At 36.8% G+C, this 10017-nt stretch overlaps 1 long non-coding RNA gene across 1 annotated transcript; it reads left to right on the plus strand.

Moving 5' to 3' along the window:
- Positions 1 to 672: 672 nt before the first annotated feature.
- Positions 673 to 9347, plus strand: LOC135196713 (uncharacterized). The gene is made up of 3 exons (XR_010310427.1): positions 673 to 908; positions 2983 to 3179; positions 8853 to 9347. It is a non-coding gene; the product is annotated as an uncharacterized LOC135196713 (long non-coding RNA).
- The last annotated feature ends 670 nt before the right edge of the window (positions 9348 to 10017 follow it).

The raw sequence follows: 10017 nt of genomic DNA on the forward strand, positions 1-10017 counted from the left end.
TATTACATATATATACAATAAATAAAGTATACATGAATAACTTTATCGCCAAAATATTTAAAAGGCGATGCTATGTGATGTATATACAGGTAAATGCTACGGAGGACATGGAAAAAACGAGATCTTTCGATTTTAAGGTCCCTTCAGTAGAGGGTCGTTTAGACCGAGATATCTCGGCACTTCTCGTTATTCACATTCTTCTCTCCGTGGCATTCTGAATGGCCGCCTGTAGTTTTGGTCTCACTTACAGTATTCCTTGTGGATAATACTTTAGGCGTTAGTGAAGCAGTTCATCATCAAAAGTTACTTTAAATATATTGTTTTTTAGTAGTCTCTCTCTCTCTCTCTCTCTCTCTCTCTCTCTCTCTCTCTCTCTCTCTCAATGGTCTTGGTTATGCTGGGAGACGATATATATTGCTTTCAGTTATCCCAGATGTTTATTTATTCATTTATCTACGCTTTTATTTATCGTAAACAAAGATGCATTGAATGACGAATAATTTTAATGGCGTTTATTTTCGACTCAGAGAACCGATTGTCGTGTAACAACGGAAGTTGCCAGCAGTCATTTTATAAAACATTAGGTCGCCCTTGTGTTTAAAATTTACCGTACGCAAACGTATCAAAGCACACAAAGTTAAATGTATTAGGTGTATTCAACTGATTGAACTCTCACATGCGTGCTCAAATAAATATACGCGCGAGTTTTTGATAAAATAAAAAGGAAACTTCTCTAGTGGCAACTTGTTGGTCCTCCAAGTTCCAACTTTGTTTACAAATGACCGGGGAAGGAAAAGGAGAAGCCGGTGAATACATGGCGGTTATTCGATATTTAATCCTCTCGTTTATCTTCGTTCTGTTTGTCCGAGAAGACGAGAGACCGTAACCGGACTCTAATTTAATTCCAGGTGGGTATTAATAAGGGATAATTACGGTAATGAAAGGCAGGAGTCGTTGAGAAACGAAAGACTTGTGGAGGAGGAGGAGCCTCAGGGGAGTCCTTGCAGGTGTCGAGGATTCAGGAGATATAGTACTATTTTGAGCCCCAGGGCATGGGTATGGGAGACATTCGCCTTTCCTGAAAGGGTATTTGCATTATTTCAAAGCTAACATTGTGTATAGCTATTGGAAATTATCTATTGGGCATGGCATACCCTAAGTTGGCCTACCCAAGGTCTTATACCCGAAGGACACATTGCCCCTGGGAGGTGGGTATTACTAGTGGGCATCACCCTGCCCAGAATTTCAATCTTTACCCATCCTAGGCAATATAGCCAAGGCCTGTCATAAAGTAGAGTGCAAACATCCCCCACCTCCCCCGACCCCAGGTTTGGAATCATACCCTGTACCTTTGTAAAGGCGATCAATTTCATTATTTTATTTTATTGCCTTATTTATTAATTTTGTTAAAATTGTTCAGCAGCGTCATCATGAATAGTCGTCATAATAGCTTAGCCCAATAGCCCATGTAGGGAAGCAGTGAGTAGCCTAAGGTCGAAGGAAACATTGACATCGCAGAGTTTAGATGGGGAAATAATTAGCCTAGAACCTCTGAATGGTCTGAAATAATTAAACTCAAGTAAACCAAATTTCTGTTAAATTTTTGTTTGCATGTGCTGTCAACTTAACCCACGCACGCACACACACACACACACACACACACACACACACACACACACACACACACACAAATGTAAAACTTCATACTTGCCATCAGGTACCACGACCATATTCTGGACAGCCACGTACTGGTATATTTACTGTTTTTTTTTTTTTTTTTTTTTTTTTTTTTTTTGTATGTCCTCTGCTTTTCTATGCCATCTTTTGCGTAAGTTTTTACTTTCATCCTCAAGGGGCTGGCATTTAACACTGTGCTAATTTTCTACATACCATGGTAGGTTTACGTCAAAGAGCCAGAGGTGTGTGGTACCTGACTCTTCAGTTTTTACCAAAAAAAATAAAAAAAAAAAGGGTTAGAAAAATCATGTGTTGGATTTTACAGCAATTTTTATGTATGCTAACTGTACCGGCTCAGAGATGACATTCATGTGCTTAAAACTACTGCTGGGTTGTTTACTATGCTCAAAGCCATGAGGTGTGTATGCCATATGTATATTTACCTCAGATTAGTAGTATAAAAAAACTATTTGCCCATTTTACGTACTTGGTTAAGTCCGTGGGGTGACAGAGGAGGCATTTTCAGCTTTGTGTGGTGGAAAACCCAATAATGAATACAATTCTCTGTTTTTTTAAGATTTAAAGTACTTTATATTCTTTGCCTGACTGTCGATGTGTTTATAAATATCCTCAGAAGTTCATATGTAGTCAATTAACATTTCATCATAAAAATTGTATTGTTAAAAATTAAGGTACTTTTATCGTACTGAAGTTTTAACGTCTGCCTTTGGAGTGATATAATATCACTGCCTTTTGGGTGATATGATACCTTTGTTAGGAAAGGGTTTGTTACCCACATTCCAGTAAAACTCATGTCAGAAACTTTTTACAGACAATGTTTTATTGCAGTGTGGACTTGCCTTTACACTGTGTGTGACAGATGGGCATTGGCAAGTGATAATATTTAGTTAACTGATACTGGGTGGAGTCGAGGTCTCTAATTTTCTAATAAAGTATTTGCTAATAAATTATTTTCTAATACGTGTATTTTAATATCAGAAGGCAATTGCTTATATTTGTTAATTTGCTTTACATATTTTTTGCATTATTTCTGATATTTATTTGATATAAGCACCTGATAGAATTTTGTAATGACATGCCTTTATATAATGAAAGTTTTTGGTGTATACAAAAGTTTCCTGTATGTTTATTTATACAGAAATTTCAACATGGTAAAAAACTTGTACCTGAAATTCCTGGCATATTAGTGTCTAGATTCATTGTTGCCCAGGTCTGGTATGGGCATCTGTTTACTATATTCAATTTCTGATGTTGATAAAGCGGGCATTTTTTTCTTTTCGTCAGGATACCTCCGTATAATGGCCGTGGAGGGTGTAAGAAGCAGAGGATGAGGTAGAACATGCCGATGTTCAAGATAGAATTCTGTAGAGATGGGTGATATATTTGAGTGACCAACACCATCTGGAAGATGAATTTAAGGTCTTGCAAAGAAGTGAAACAAGCATGTGATGTCTGTCATTCACCTTTTTGGAAGTTATCTGGTAAGGTTATTTGTCGTCTAGATATATGTTTGTGGTGAAGATTACCTGGAGAAAAAGCCCATTGAAGGGAATTTGAGTACTAATGAAATGAGAAATTAGTCTTATGCCCTTGGCATTCAGACAGGCCCTTTGGGGGTAGTACCTGCAGTGAACTTCATGTGGTGTACTGTAGGCATTACTTAGGTTCTTTACAGTGTCCCTTTGATGCCTAGCTACAACCCCTTTCATTCCTTTTATTGTACCTCTGTTCATATAGTAGCTACTCTTTCTTCCATCTATCTTTCCACCCTCTCATAACAATTCACAGTACAACTGCGAGATTTTCATCCTTTACAACAATTTTACTGTCAATTTCCATTTCAGCATTGAATGACATTATCCCCAGCTCTTGTAGTATTGTGACCTCATATGTTAGTTAATGTTAACTTAAGTTATTTAATCCAAGTTTATCTGAATTCAGGTTTCTTACACTAAACTACTAATTGCTAGTAACCTTTTAGCTTAAGCTTGCTTACGTAGGCTGGTTTAATGCCCTAGTCTTTGGGGACCTCAAATTACTGTAGAGAATTTTTAATCCTATTTCTAGGACTTGGATATGACCTCCTGCTGAGATGTACTCCAAGTCAATTGTAAGATCACCAGTACTGTCTCTCCCATAAATGAGAACTTTGGAATAATTTGCATGTGCATAGTACTACATATCTACCTTGCACTCTTTCCTTCTTGTGACTGAAATGGTTACCATAATGTACTGTGTATGTATTTACTGATGTTATTCCTATACTACATCTTTTCCATTAGATATTCTATCCTGGTGGTTAATGGCCTTTCAAACTTGTTTTAAATGTACGAAGTGTTATCCAGTTTTGAATAGGCATTTGTTTCCATGCTTTCTGGTTGATTCCTTAATGACTTATCTCTTGCTGCTTTATTAATGTGCAGGATTCTCTGAACCTCTTCAGATGTTGCATTCTGTATTGCTCCCCCAACAAATATTTGTAAGCATTCTCCAGTTTTTATTTTTTGTCTTCCCAGAAAACTCTTGAACCATTGCCTTTGCTGTAGTACCTTGTCTCTGTCTTATACTTTTTCCCTTTCACATCGTGTTGTAAGGGCTTTTTCTTTTACCCAGTTGGTGGAGGATGATGGGAACAAATGTGGAGGTTACTAAATAAAAATCTGACTTTCTTTAACCTACTTTATTAAACTTAACCTACAGAACTGTAACTGAACCTAATTTATCACTCTTAATACAGCAACAACCATCAAAAAGAACCTTCCTGAAATACATCAACCTAAATCTACCACGAACACCAAAAGGTACCTTAACCTAATTCATCAACCTTATTATACAACGGCTACCAAAAAGAACCGTAACCTAATTCAAGAACACTAATCTAACTCATCAACTTTAATTTACAAAGACCTCTAAAAAGAACCTTGACCTAATTCATCAATGCCAATATGTACCTCAGTTTTTTCCCCAACTGTGGTCTTTGAGACTTCCTCAGATTGGGAGTCATCATTTCGTAGATATCCTTCTTCCTACTACGTTGATCAACACTAGTTTTGTTCCTTTCCAACTGCTGTCGAACACTCTTTGCTGTGTGTGAAGATCAGCACCTTCTAGGATTCAGCGGTGCATATGGAGGAACAGGGGAGAAGGGCAGCCTGATCAAGTATTTTCTTTTCTGCAATCTGGCAGCTTTGCATTCATTCCCTATGTTTCTTATCACTTCTCTCCTTAATCCCTTCCTCTATTTGCAACAGCTCTTCTAATTGTCGTTTTCTATGTAGTAATTCTTTCAATGTCATTTCATTGTCCCTTTCACAAAGTTCTAATCCCTTGTCCTCCAAAGGAAAATCTATGTTCTTACGCTTGTGCTTCTTTGATTTTTTGCTCCACAGTTTCAAGTGCAGTGGAGTTCCTCACTCTACCCTACCACACTCAAGCAACCAAGTAAAAAAGAAAGATTAATCAAACAATTATACATACTCACTAACAGACATAGATGAATATGATAAAAAACAAAAAATTCAATGACACCAACCCATTTTCCATACTACCACCACCGCAATATTTATGTTTGCTTTACTAACATGTTATTCCAAACACGTTATTTCTCAGATTCCATATATCCGCCATAGCATCATCTTATGAGCCACCTGCATCTTGTTATCCCTTCTCTTCTCCTCAGGCTTTGCTATCCTCTTCTGCCTCTTCTTAAAGATTTAAAGTCTGTGTTCCTCTGAAACTAAGTTTTTATCAGAGAATGCACGAAGTTGCTCAGGTCATGAGTTCCTATGATGCTTTTTTCTTCCTTGGTTGGCAGCAAGCATTTTTTTTTGTACACCCCCTTAGGAGGCCACCAATTACATTACAACTTCCATGACGTAGTGTAGCTAGTACTAAAGGTTCTCTTCAGTGTCCCTTCGGCCTCAAATACATTGCTATCTGCCTTTTACTTTTCAACTTGGCCTTGTTTGATTTAAAATTTTCTTTTTTATAGTTATCATATTTAGTACAATTTTTTATCATTCTCAAAGATTGCATAACCTTTGCCAGTTCTAGGGTAAGCATCGTCTATTGGCCTCTAGTTCCCTGCTGATGAAACTGAAGTCAGTTTATTATTATGTTATATGAAAATGTTAAATTATAATGAGTTGAAAATTCGAGAGTTATATCCCTTGTGTCCTTGTGTACTCTGCATTTTTAATCATCATTTATACATTACTGAAAGAACAGCAGTCCATTAGACGGAATATAAATTTTGCAGTTAAAAACAAGCCATTCAAGTCAGCCCTAGGAGAGTCAGCAGTTTTGTCTCATTAGTTGGCGCAATTTACCTCATGTAATAATCTTCCTCAGTTTTTACTATTGTACCTCAAGTTTTAATAATATATGTCGGGATGTAATAATTTGCAAATGTATCCTCAGGCAAACCCTGTGTGGTTCTAGCTAGGTGACTTTGTGGTTGTTAAGATGCTGGACATTTGAATTGTTACAGTGCCTGATTCTATCTTTTATTGATGGAATCATTTCTGAGCTTGATTTTTGAGTAATTTTATTTTTAATAGTACATTTTTATTTTAGTATTTTCATTTGCATAATTTTGTCTGTTATACCTTTTCTTGTTAGTTCCAAGGAACACAATTAATGGTATAGTTTTATTTTTCATTACTTGATTGTAATTAAAAATAGTAGCGTTGACTAATGATTACTCTGTTAAGAAGAAGTGTAGTTGATTTTTTACTTATAAATGTTTAATTTTTTTCAACTATGACAAACCTCAATTTTGTGGTGTTTTCTACATAGTTTTATACTGTATATTTTGGGTTGGTGATGTGTCAATGATCATTGTTTTTTGAAGGCTGCTATTAACTGTCAAGAATAGGTCAAGGTGCAAACAAGTATTTCTCCTCAGGTTTTAAGTTTATCTCTTTAAGAAGCAGTAGCAAATTTTATCAATTTCTTTCTATGAAAATGTTGTCTTTGTTTAGTATTGACTCTTGCCTGTTACAAGTCCATTACATTAACCTGGCCTCTTTCATGTGACATTTTAGACATTATGATCCACTGGAAGGAAAAAGAACACCAGTAGCTGGCCTGTGTGCAATTTCCTCAGATGTTGTAGATCATCGTCACAATAAGCATTTTACATCAATTTTTGCTTTGTTGTATTAGGTTAGCAGTGGCTTCGGAGATTTACAGCTAGAACTCTTACCATAGGTGGATGGTAGGCTTTATGATCCAAGACTTTACAGTTGACAGGTTACCTCATGATTAACTTCTTATTTTGCCTTCTCAGACACTTTTCAAGTTCCTGCCTCCCTTCAACCCTTTTAATAGACTGATTCGTTTATACGTACATCATTTTTGGCAAGATTTACTTCAGGTTTTGTCTCTTCTGAAATATGGTTAAAGATCTTGAATTTTGGCCAGTTTTAGATGTTATTGCTGCTTAGTTCAAATCAGTCAAGTAAAAACAGTCTTCTTTTCATTTTCGACTTGTGCAATTCACTGGCTATTTGAGTAGCATTACCAGTGGAGATGCTTTAATTACTTTAACCCAGCAGCTACAACAGCAAGTTTCTGTGTCCGCAATCTGCTGAGGTTTCCGTCTGTCACACCTTTCAGAAGTTATCCGCTTGTTTTGGAAGAATTGCAGTCCAGCTCCTGACTCCTTTGGCTTTGGAGTTTTGAATTTCTCTTTCTCACTATCCAGGGCACATCATTGTTTTCTCAGGATCCTTTCCCCTGATTGGCACTGCAGCAACTCAGCTTAGGGTAAAGTAACAGGTTTGTGAATTACAAGCTACATTGTTTTTAATCACAAAACAATTAGTACTTGTAAACTTAGTACTTGTAAGCAGTCTGAATAAATTATTGTATTTTGGTGTTTTGTATCGCCAAAGGAAAGCCACGCTGGAGGAACATTATTCTATCATCAAATTGCTCAGACTTGGTTAACTCACGAATTTTTTTATGAATAATCCACTTGACCCAATCCCTGAAGCAGAGAATGCAGGTCAACACAAAATCAAATAAGCTTTAAGGTAATTGTCCAACTTCCAACAACCAATCTATATCAAATGTTAAGCAAAATTCAATATATTTCATCAAGAACAAATCGGTCAGTAACCCTAAGGTCCATTGCTTGAATGCTCTGTAGAAGGGTAGTGCCATCAGTGCACCTCAGTCACAGGGCTGTACCGAGGGGGTTTCAAACGACCCCACCCCCCCAAAATAAATGGCAGTCCAAAGCTGAAGAAGTATTTTTGAACTTAGGTGCAAACTTTCAACATTATAAGTAAAATTCTCTTAACCAAAGTCAGTACTTTGAATAACATCTAATCGGGTATTAGGGCAGAGACCGCATACCCAATTTTTCTTCTTAATATAAGTAAACAATTCAAATATTTCATTTTGTATGTACCTATATATACATAGAAGAAAAGGTCCAGTTTTGGGAAAAGGGACCTCCCCCCCCCCCCCACATTCTGGGTACTGGCCTGCCTCATGTGGTGCCCTGTAGTCATTACTTGAAGTTCTCTAGCTGCAACCCCTTTCGTTCTTTATGTTGTAGTACCTCCATTCAAATTATTTTTATTAAACTTGCGGTTATGTAACTGAAAACTGGTTTGGGTATAAAATTTTGAATGTGTTATACTTAATTTTTTTTTTAGAAAATAAAATATCTTTTGTTTTATTTATTAGTAAAAAGGACTTGAGAGTCATGCCAGGTTTAATACTCAAGGTGACGTAGAGTCTCGCATATGACTAGTACCAACTATGTCAAATTATAAGGGTAAGTTAAACTGTGTTTAGAGCAATGAATATGGGTTTCCAGAGGTATTTAAGAAATAAACCCACAAAGAAATATGGCTGAAGTATATATGGTAATTAAGGTAATACTAAATTCTTAAGCTTTAAAGAAAACGCAAAAGTCTGCCACGTCATTGCAAATAAGTCCTTGAAAAAAATAAAGTCGGTGAAATCATATGATGGCATCGTAGGGAAGTGCAATGTGTAGCTATTGGTGGTCGAGTATATTTACGTGACGCAGCAGTTCTTGTAAACGCTAAAGGAAATTAAACGGACGCTTTTTTTTATTTAAATTCAAAAATTATATTTATGGTGGGGTAATTAATTTTTTTTACTTTGGGATCCAGAATCGCAATACCCCGAAGGAGTGAGTGTCCTCAACAGGAGGCAGAGCCAATCGGTTGCCAGCACTGAAGACGACCCAAAGGGTCGTTTTCTAAGGTGACAGCCGATTGCCGAGATGGGAAAGGCCTTGAAGACTTCCCCTGAGCTTTCCTATATGAAATACAGTTTTCTATGACGCCTGAAGTATGTTGGACCCTTTCAAATATCAAAGAAAACAGTTTGTCCAAAGATGGTCTGGTAAGGTTCCCACTAAGACAAGCCTAGGCTTACGTTCACCTTCTTGCTTGTGATGTTTTATGAAGGCAAATGGTTGCTTGAACACTGAATGTCCGGTGAAACAATGCGTGAAATCTTTTAGGCTAATGTCCAGCACAACAGACTGATTATTGTTACCAATTTATGAATGTCTAAGAATTCAGAATCTGCGCACACGGACAGATTCTAACAGGACAGTACACTGTGTCTTATTTTCTTCCTGGCTCCCACCCTACTCCCAACCCCCCAAAATAAAAATAAAAATCTTTTCGACAGACTTTTAATATCCATTGTGTCAAGATCCGGTACAGTACAGTGCAAAGCTAAAACAATACTTGCGTCACAGATTTGACGTTTTCTTAAGGCATTTTCTCAGCTGTGCAGTCAGTATAGTTTTAACAAAGGTATTTACCCTCAATTTTTTGTCTAAATCCCCCAGACAAAGACTGACTGAGCAATGTAAGAACGTTATACCACACACAAGTTAGGTCCCTCAGATGATTCAAGATATATATCTATTAAAAAACCCATTCCTCTGGATATCAATGACGCATTCCATCTACTGAAGCTTCATGGCTCGTAACACCTTTACGAAAGAGTTTCACTGTCAAAACTCAAATCATGCAGGCAAGTTTTACCAAATCGTGGCCTCTATGATGGTACTTATCTTGGTGCGATAAAAACCAACGCCGCTTTATGTGTAATTCAAAAGAAGTCACGCAGGAGATCAGTGATTCCAATACTTATCGCTAAATATAGAAAACACACTAATGAGGTACCGTGCTTATGAAAAGGCATTCTCAACTATGAAGCAAATCAGTTAATTATAAAATAATCTTGTGTCTTATGAAAAGCCACACTTCGGTTGTTTTTCTATCGACTTTGGGATCTTTTTACTTCGGTGAAACTGTA

This window comes from Macrobrachium nipponense, chromosome 18 (genome assembly GCF_015104395.2).
Source record: "Macrobrachium nipponense isolate FS-2020 chromosome 18, ASM1510439v2, whole genome shotgun sequence".
Lineage (NCBI taxonomy): Eukaryota > Metazoa > Arthropoda > Malacostraca > Decapoda > Palaemonidae > Macrobrachium > Macrobrachium nipponense.